Source organism: Ptychodera flava, chromosome 4, assembly GCF_041260155.1.
Source record: "Ptychodera flava strain L36383 chromosome 4, AS_Pfla_20210202, whole genome shotgun sequence".
Classification (NCBI taxonomy): Eukaryota; Metazoa; Hemichordata; class Enteropneusta; family Ptychoderidae; genus Ptychodera; species Ptychodera flava.
This window is the reverse complement of record NC_091931.1, coordinates 46,143,668-46,154,305: the sequence shown is the minus strand read 5'-3', so window position 1 is coordinate 46,154,305 and position 10,638 is coordinate 46,143,668. Positions and strand designations below refer to the sequence as shown.

The window sequence follows — 10,638 nt, the reverse complement described above, 5'->3', positions numbered from 1 at the left end:
TATAAATGATTTTTTCCTTTCTTTTAACAAAGTAAGCCTACGTCTGATCATTGTAAAACAACCTACATACTCTTTTTTAGGAAAAAGGTGTTTTGTTTTAAGGCACATTAGCTATATTTTTAGGATTATTTTTAAATATGATTTCCAATCAAAAGTGACTAAAGCCAAAGTCCTTCCCAAAATGTGATAAAAAAGTTTTGAAATTTGGTGAAGAATGTACAACTTATTTTTGGCTTCCAAATATGGATTCAAGTAATGACAGGGAATGCAAAAGCTATCTTTGAAAATCAGATAATATATTTTGGTGAGCATTGCAAAGTGCATGTGTAGAAAAGATACAGCTAAATGGGGCTTTACTGTATATTTCAGGTATTATTTGCTCTTATGTCTAAGCGGACATCCAGACATATATTGCCTTCAAAAATGATTGCAGGACTGCTGAGACTTTGGTTTAGTCATCTTGGTATTCATTTCAGATAAAATAAAATATTTCTGTGTCCTGCATGTTGTAATTTATCTAAGGGTACTACACCCAGACAATTTTTGAAACACATTCAACACTTATTCCAAGCTTCCATATTGCCAAAACTACATAAAATTGCCGGACAGTCAGGAATATTGTTAAGGTTAACATTTTATTGCGAAATTAAATAAAACAATGCAAAACATTCTTCTTGCACTTGCTGTGTCAGTTCTTTCACTGTATAGATGTTCCGTGATCTGAAAGTAGAAAACAAATGTAATGACAATACATTAAATGGGAAGTATAAATAACATTTTTAGGTATGTATCCAATTAAAAAAAATACACCTTGGGTCTTCTTAATGTACATGCATATTAACGTGGTAAATTACATTAGTATCAACTGAATCAATTATTTTCTTGCTATACATGTAATATGATTATGTAAATGAGCATACCTTCCCCTAAATACCCTATTCACTTCATAGGTACTTGTTAGTTCTCCCTGCTATTTAGTGATTTCCTAATATAATGATATTGTTCGTTATCTACTGCTGTACTTTCTCTTTCTATTGTGTATCAATAATATACAACATCCATGCATCTGTTCAAGTCACTTCTCATCCTACCTAGCAGTATTCCTGTATTCAAGGCCAAGATTTCTATATACACTATACTGTTAGCCAGCTAGATCATCTGCCTACTTAGTGGTTATCCTGTCGGGTCTATCAGACTTTTCTCAGCTAATATCCCTGAGCACAATACAGTCAGGTCTACTAGCCTACCGGTATTTAGTCATTAGATACATGTCTAACTGTCACTGTATAGATCACATAGAGCTCTCACATCATCACCTGTTCCAACACCTAGTCATTTACTCTGGTGGCTTGAGACTTAGGCTGCGTTCACAAATAACGATTAGGGGGGCTGAAGGAATGGCGATTATAATCTCATTTTTTTCAGATCCCCCTCAATACCCTAAATAATTTTCAAATGCCTCCCCTCTATATGATCAAAATTTTTCAAGTCTCCCCCCCCCCAACTATCACAAGCCCATATATTTGTAAAGGATGTGTATGCAGAAAAAATCACGTATTGCGGCGTTTCGCTCACATGCGTTCAACACTACCTGCTATTAGCACTTTGTAAAGTCATATTCCTGAGACAAGTTCTTAAATTGATCCATCTTAATGGCATCAGTGAACTTTTTGGATTTATCGGTCTAAGCCATCTTGAGTTCATCCAACTCTGTCCAGGTCAATTGTTGCTGCCCAAGAACACAAAAAATGACGGTCATGAGAGAGTAGGCAAATTGTGAATTCTGGCTCATTGCCATGTTGTCAAAAACTGAGCACAGTGACTTACCAAAATTTGTTTCAAAAGTACAAGACATATGTGAATTAGATGCCACTTGAAATGGACAATGCTGGATGGCTAAAAAAGTCCATCAAATAAATGTTTTAATCTCTGAAATTTTGGGTGTCATAATGGCAAATTTGGTTAAAAAATAAATAATTCCATTAAGTCACATATTTTTTCCATTTAGTCCTCACTGTTCAAAGTTTTACTTTTGTATTATTTTATGACAAGAATATGAAAATATAGAAAATCAATCAAGCATTGTGACCCAATCTTTTTCTTTAATATTTGATTATTCTCATATGCCACGAAATTCGCGATAACTTTTCAAGTCTCCTGGTCTTCCATATGTTGCTCCCTGGCCTGTATGTTTCACTGACCACTGTCATGATCGTCATTTGACCCAAACTCTTCTTCAACTACCGTGTACATCAGAGTCAGAGCTATCTCTGCACTACTCAGGTATGCAGTAACAGTCTGAACAGTGACACTACAGTAGCAGGGCAGAATCTGATAGTGATACTTAGATAATTTTGACAATATTTTTGTTCAGTTTATACAACTGAGTTCTTGTTGTACTCCCTACAGCATCTTGAGCTGTCCAGTATTCAGCTTGCTATCACAGCCTGTGTATGTGTACCATGCATTTGTATTACAGACTGTCAGTCTGAACTCTAATTAAATTGTCACCAAATACATACATACATATATATATATATATATATATATATATATATATATATATATATATATATATATATATATATATATATATATATATATATATATATATATACAGGTTTTGTCGACAAACTGAATATTGAGTGTTTGAGCATGCTGTAGGGAGACAGCAAGAAGCAGTAGTTGATATATTACATATAAATATTGCAAAAATCATCAACATTTGCAGCTTCTGCCCTGTGTAACTAGGCTCATTTGGCTTTTACGACAAATCACACGGTTAGATTTTTTCGAGATAAAAGTCATGAAATGTGACAAAAATGGTTCTAGATTTTGTTAAATTATTATTAACATTACAACAATTCGATGACATATAAATGGTATTCATTTTTCATTGAATAACCTACAAAAACTTTGAATTGGAAAATGTAAAACATAAAAGGGAACCAAAAAATTTTCAAGTCCCCCTACAGGTAGAGCAGAATTTTCAAGTCCCCCCTCTACTACCCAAAAATTTTCGAATCCCCCTGAATTCCTCCAGCCCCCTTTACCGTTTTTTGTGAACGCAGCCTTACGAGTTTTATGCATGCACATATTATTGACACAAGTATTTTTATCCTACCCATAAACAGATGCTTTTATATTTTAGAATGCAGCTTTTAGCATATCAAACAGAGAGCTTTTCATCAGATCTTTGTATATATTTTTTATGAAGAGGGAAGAAATATTATTTCTCTACACAGAATGTTGCAATGGAAACTAATGAAACTGTCAGATACGGAGAAAGATTTTTCGCTCATCCCAAAGAGATGTTCTGCAAAATAACAGTTCCGTTAAACCCTGCAATATTATTTTAGCTGCAATCGATTACCAGACATGTTGTACGGGCTCATTGGCTCACTTCCGGTTTGTACATAGCTGAAAATAAATCGCTCTCAGACTGCCATCTGATCTTCCCCAACTCCGATTTTGCTACAGCACATTAAATGATGAGTAAGGATAATAAATTTACCAAAACTTTACAAATTAAACCCATGAGACGGAAATGTTAACTTCTCAAACGACGGTATTAATTTCGCAAGTTTCTGCCAGATATGTCACAACCCACCCACAATTGACATTGGAAGTTTTTGCCGTATTTCCGAAAAAAATGTCAAATGTTTGGGGAAAAGCCATCAAAACAACTGTCGGACCATCAATCTACTAGAACCAACGCAATTAAAACATATTTATCTAATTTAACGGTCAAAATTTAATGAAATTTGGAGAGCTCAGCTTACCTGATGTGTCGCCATGTCAGTCAGCTTCTACTCGGTGGCGCCCGTCGTCTCGCCTTAACGACGACAGAATCTGGAATAGACACGCCTAGCAACAACGGAAAAATCGCCTATGTGCGTCCGCACTGTATTAAAGAATTACAGTCAACTCGCGCGCACCTGTTCCAACCCGCCCAGAACCAACTCGCCCGATTCCAACTCGCTCGCGATACCAACTCGCCCGATGCCAACTCGCCCGTTGTTTGAGATGTAGTTGTAGATTCCATGTACGCAAACCCGATGGCCCGAGACCAGCTATTTTCATGCCGGGCCAGTAACTCGTGAAAGACGGTCCTGCTGTTCCTAAAGACATGAGCCCCTTCTCCATGAGCCAGTAACTGCAGTAGGCCTAACTTTCCCTCCCGGCGGTGGCAGTCCCCGGGTTGGTGGGTACCCATACTTGTTACCCAAGTTTGAAAAGTACCCCCTTTCCTAGAATATTTCTGAGAAAAACACCCCCTATTTGTGGCAAATCTGGGAGAAATTAGCTGTAAAAAACATACCCTTATTTTCGAAATCTAGGAGGTTAGTATATGTTGACTTCCAGAGTTGACCCTGGAGGTTGGACCCTAAGTGATGGGCATGTATACGTCATATGTACATACAGAGAGTTGAAAAAAGATTTCTCTCTCGAAAGCTACTTTCATGTTATAAAAAACCCAGATCACAGATCAGCCCTGTGCAAGTTACGCATTAGTGCACACATATATATACTACACATAGAAACAGGTAGATATAGAAACCTTGATGTCATAGACAGAGCATGCCCAATTTGCCAAAACAAACAAGTAGAAGATGAGATACATTTTCTTTTTCATTGCAAAGGATACACAGACATTAGACATGATTTTTTCAGTAAACTAAACATTTGTAAAAACGCATTCAGAGGCACACAAGACCTTGTAAGCATCTTTTCAAGGACAAATAAAGCATCACTATGTGAATTGGGAAAATACATACATACATGTTTTAAACTCAGACAAGACAAAATGAAAAAGACAAAGTAAACTATTTATGAACCTTTATTATGTTGACCTCATGTATAGATATTTATATTTATATATATATTATATAACTCTTTCATTGTTGTTTTTGCAAAACCTTTATTGTACTTTATGATCAAGATCCCAACTGGGATACGATTTCAATAAAGGCTTACTTTACTTTACTTTACTTACAAACGTACGGTACTGTTTTTCATTTTCTTTGTGAGTGAGACTAGACCAGATTTAGTGTCCTAGGGAGATTATGAAAGGACTACCCCTAATCTCGGAGGTTACTCTGAAAAAGTACCCCTTTTTCTCGATTTCACGGACCTAGAATCTCCGAGATGACTGAAGAAAAACACCCCCTTTTCCGTGAATTTGGTAACGCGCATGGGTACCCACCAACCCGGGGACTGCCACCACCGGGCTTTCCCTATAGGCCAGCTACGTAAAGAAACCGAACCAAATTTATTCTTTCAAGAGATATATTTGCAAAACGTGATATTCGCGCAAATAAAAACTTTTCCGTGTTGGCACATTTTTCAACCTCGCACATGTGGTTCTCAATGTCAGAAATATTTGTTGTTAGAAAAAAACGTTTTTATACGTACCAGTTACAGGTGCAGCCAACGGAGCTATTCATCGAAAAAGCTATTCCGGGAGCAATTTTTGAGGGCAGGGGAAATTTAAATTTTGCTTGGGCAGGGGACATATTTTAGGTGGCAGGGGAGCAAATTTTAGTTTTTTGTCGGGCAGGGTAGCTATCGGTTGATTGTCCTGGGGACAGGGCTTGGCGAAAACGAGGAGAGGGGGAGCTACTTTTAAAACAGGGACAGGGGAGGTTGAGCGATGGTGTTTCCGGGGATGGGGACACAGGGTAAGTACTAATACCTTTTACAGGTTACCCAGATTACTTAGCCTTGTAATAAAGGGAAAGTGGCTTCATACATCACCCAGCTTGTCTTGTATGTGCTTCAGTGTGTTTTTATGTCTAAATTGTGTTTTGGCTGTTAGTGTGAAGATTAACAAACTGGTCGTTAATTTTAAAGTAAGACATAGCGAAAAAAATCGACAAAATCAACAATTGTTTTCACCACATGGTAGGGTAGCTTCATGTCTGCAGGGGAAATGGAATGACAAAATTTTGAGAGGAATCTCTTCCAGGGCAGGGGAAATCGGCAAGTTTTTTTTGCCACAGGGCAGGGGAGCTTCAAAAATTCACAGTGGGGAGGGGAAACAGGCAAAAATAAGTGGGGAGTGGGTAAAAATGAAATTTGAGTGCGGGAGGGTAAGTCGAAAAATTTTCAGGGGGAGGGCAAATTATGAACAGCTAATTAATTACCCTCATAACTTAAAATTAGTCAGTTCACATTACTGTTCATGCACAATATATCTTATCATAGTACGGACCCATTTAAAAGTGCATTGTTCGTTGGCTGCACCTGCAGTTACTCATAAAGTTGCAAAATAGTATCGGGCGAGTTGGCATCGGGCGAGTTGGAATCGGATGATGTGCGTGCTGACCAGAAACAACCCACTTTTTATCCAAATAAACTTTTTTTTTTCAAACTTTACTAGATCATTACGAAGATGTACAACAGGACAGATAGTGATAAGGTGCACTGACACCGTGATGAAAATTTATACATTGACGAAAAGCAATTAAACGCGACGCGTAATCTGTCGACAGTTATTGAGCAGTGTCTTTTCTTTTTAATCCACCTCCCCCATAGACCCTCCAGCTAAGCCTCATTATTTATTTTTAAAAATTTTTCGTCCTGAACCTTCCTCTTCCGCTCCGGGATTGTGTGACATCTGTACGATCTCTGTGTTGGTGGGCCTAAAGGCCTACAACTGTGCGCATGTTGAATTTTGTGTAGTAAAAGGGAGCATTTTCGTCTAGTAAATACATTAAATGTGATGTGTTGAAATGTTATTAACCGTTGTAGGCTAATCGGCTGAAGTGTGAACCATAGTAATACTGAATTACAGATAATTGATATCACCTACACGTAGTAGACAACATTTCAACACCGTGAATAGTCCACAAGTACAAATGCTTGCGCAAGGCCGGCCGCACATATAGGCCTAAATGTCCACTATAAATTATAAAGTTCGAAATCTTTTCAAAATTTCACAGAAAATTTATTTATAATTTCGCCAAAATGTCAATGCCATTCCGACAAAATCTGTGATAAAATGCACAATTTTACATGTAATGGCTACATAACTTTACTCACATGACCTCTGATTAAAAAAACAAAAACACATGCTCAAATACTGGCATCGATTGGTTTTATCAGATGACATCTTATTGAGATCTGCTTAAACATCCAGGTTGAATTCAGATAGGTATTATTATATACAAAGCATATTGAACTCTCACAGTGGGAGCGATATATGGTCTTGTGTTTGCAATATTAATTCCACAGTTAATAATGTATATATATGATTGATATATGATTTATTTCACCTAGAAAAGGTATGATCACAAATCAAACAAATGTGTGTTTTGATTGTATACAATCAAACAGTGTTTACATAACTAGGTGAAAGGCTAGAAAATAGTCCAAAACGGACTAATCTAGTCTAGCCAATCAGAACACTAGTTTGATAACATAGAAGAATTTGACAGCTGCAGTTAACAATAAACAAATACATCAAATGGAGTGTGAAGAGAAAAATTCAAATATTTGCATAACAAAAAAACGTTCTCAAGTAAGGCCACAACTCAGGAAAGTCTAAACGAGACAGTCCGTGTCTAACTAAAACAAAAGCTACCAGAATAAATAATAATATTCGTCTTACAAATTAAAGTCTTTCTGTAAAAGAAATTTTCTGTATTCTTTTTTAAATTTATTTCTCCCTCGAATATCACGTAAAGTGTTGGGTAAATTATTCCAAAGTTTCGCCCCAGCAAACATGATTGAAGACTGACCAATGCTACTATCATATTTCGGTACATGAAGATCTCCTTTAGCTTTACATCTTGTTTGATAGCCGTGATTTACATAAGTGAAATAGTTACGGAAATGAGATGGTAGCCTGTTACAAAGTGTGTCATGTACAAAAATGCCAACTTGATAATCGTACTGTTTGAAGATATCAAGGATACCTAATTTCTTGAACAGTGGTGCGGTGTGCGCATCAAACTTACTACCTGTCATGGCACGAACAATTTTTTTTTGCACCAAGAAGATATCCACTAAGTAAGTCCTGTACGCACTACCCCAAATCTCAAGCCCATATGCGATATGAGGTAAGACTAAAGTATAATATAGCATGATAAGTATTGAACATGGTAAAATAGCATGTAACCTGTACAAAATTCCAACATAATGACATATCTTTTTTCTGATTTTAAGAATGTGTTGCTTCCTTAAAAGACTGCTATCAAGGCAGGTCCCTACAAAAGATGAACTGTCTGTTTCTTTCACTCGCTGGTTCACACTAATATGATCTTGGACCATTTTGCGATTGTGTCTACTGCTGATCACCATGTAATTTGTTTTGTCAATATTGATCGTCAGCTTGTTAACATAGCACCATTCAGTTACATTTTCAAACTCTATATTCGCTTGACGGAGGGAAACATTTCCTTGGTTTGACTGAATTGTACGAAACAGATTCGAGTCGTCTGCATACAGTCTGAAATTGAAATAACTGGAAGACTTAGGAATATCATTAATGTACAACAAAAACAATATTGGTCCTAGAATGGAACCTTGTGGAACACCACAAGTGATATTTAAAAGATGTGAGTCTATATCCTTGATCCTGACAAACTGCTGTCTGTGATGTAAATAACTACTGAACCACTTCAGAGGCAGGCCCCTGATTCCATAATGTTCCAGTTTAGCAAGTAAAATATCATGATTGACAGTGTCAAACGCCTTTGAAAAATCTATGAACAAGCCGAGAATTGAGTTTCCCTTGTCCATTGCGTCCAGTAAAGACTGTGCCAAACTGACAATAGAAAGTTTACAGCTGTGTTTTTCTCTAAATCCATACTGGTGCTCGTATAAAATATGATGTTTTTCAAGAAAGCGCAATAAAAAACTATTTATGATTTTTTCAAAAATTTTACTAATGACAGGGAGAATCGAAATTGGTCTGTAATTACCTAATTCTTCGATACTACCTTTTTTATAAATGGGCATTACTCTCGCAATTTTTAGGTTATCTGGAAACTGACCTGTTGAAAAAGACAAATTAATTAAATGTGCAAGTGGGACTGAAATTTCAGCCTTGCCCTCGTGCATTAAATTTGTAGAAATATTGTCCCATCCTGCAGCTTTACGAATATTAATATGTGAGATAACATTTTCAACATCACTTGGTGTAACAGGAGATACAAAAAAACAATATGATACTCTGTCACCTAAAAACTTATGAAAAGAATCAGTAAGTGTTGCTGGAATTTTGTTTGCCAAATTTTCACCAACGTGGACGAAGAAATCGTTAAAATCTTCAGCAATGTCGTGAGGCTGTGTATGGATAACATCCTGGCCATTTATGTTGGTTTTCACTTGACCTGGGACAATTACTTCTTTCTGCTTACACCTGCCAGTCAAATCGTTGATAACATCCCAAGTCCCTTTTGTGTTACCCCTATTACTCAGTAGAAGGTTCCCATAATAATGACTTTTTACTTTCCTCAGTATTTTCGTAAGAATATTTCTAAAACTCTTGTACCGGTTGTAGAGCTGTGCGTCGAAATTCCTAGCTACAACTTTTTTGTAGAGTTTGTGCTTTGTCCGCACAGACTTTCGTATGCCAGGAGTCAACCATGGCTTATCTTTTTTCCTTTTTTTACTGACATTTTTCCTCCTCAAAGGAGCATGAATTGAACAGATGTTTTGAAATTTATGAGTAAAAATATCAAAAGCAGTATTTACATCATCACAATTGAGAATTTGATCCCAATTTTCTGCTCTGAGGTCATTTCTGAAAGCCTGGCCATCAAACTTTGACATATCTCTAGTAAAAACAGTTGATGGAGTACAACCATACGTCTTGACATCATTGAAAAAAGCAAAAATTGGAAGGTGGTCTGAAATATCAGCAGTAATTGTACCACAATTAATATTTGTATCAACCATATTTGTGTATAGATGATCAAGAATAGTTTGGGAGGTGGCTGCTGTTAAACGAGTTGAGGTGTTAATTACCTGAATAAAATTGTAACAAGCCATTGTATCTATCAAGTTACAAGCAATACTATTCAAGTCATTGCTAACATCAACATTAAAGTCACCAAGTAGAATACATTTACAGTGATTACGTTCGAGGTCACAAACGACATGTTCTAAGCTACCGATAAAAGCACCAGTGTCAGTATTTGGCGGTCTATAAATAACCCCGACAACAATAGTTTTCTTTTGAGTTTGAATTCTGACCCACAACGTCTCTGCATTATTAACATCAATATCACTCAAAATATCATAGGATAATGACTTGTGGATGTAAATTCCAACACCACCACCTCTCCCCCTTGGCCTACAATTCGTCTCGAAGTAATAATCCTTCAAAGTGTACATATCTTTATTTTTTACTTGCCAAATTTCTGAGACAGCAATAATTGAGAAGTGATTTTCAATGTAATCCTCGTAGAAGAGACTGAACTGTTCATGATTTTTACACAAAGATCTTACATTCACGTGAGAAATAGAGAAAGCATTGAAACTATTAGTGAATTTCCCATTAAATTGACCCAGTGCGTAATCTGCACAATTTACGTCAGAAATATTTACAAGGTCGTCATCGTCACAGTTTACTGGCATGATAATGCGAAGAACTTTCTACAATATGGTACATATTACACAATCTTGGTA

The 10,638-nt window shown here is 36.5% G+C and overlaps 1 long non-coding RNA gene across 1 annotated transcript; it reads right to left on the bottom strand.

Annotated features, from left to right (window-relative positions):
• Nucleotides 1-616: 616 nt before the first annotated feature.
• Nucleotides 617-3,822, bottom strand: LOC139131958 (uncharacterized). The gene is made up of 3 exons (XR_011552219.1): nt 3,783-3,822; nt 1,592-1,729; nt 617-720 (listed from the first exon to the last, which is right to left on the bottom strand). It is a non-coding gene; the product is annotated as an uncharacterized lncRNA (long non-coding RNA).
• Nucleotides 3,823-10,638: the final 6,816 nt, after the last annotated feature.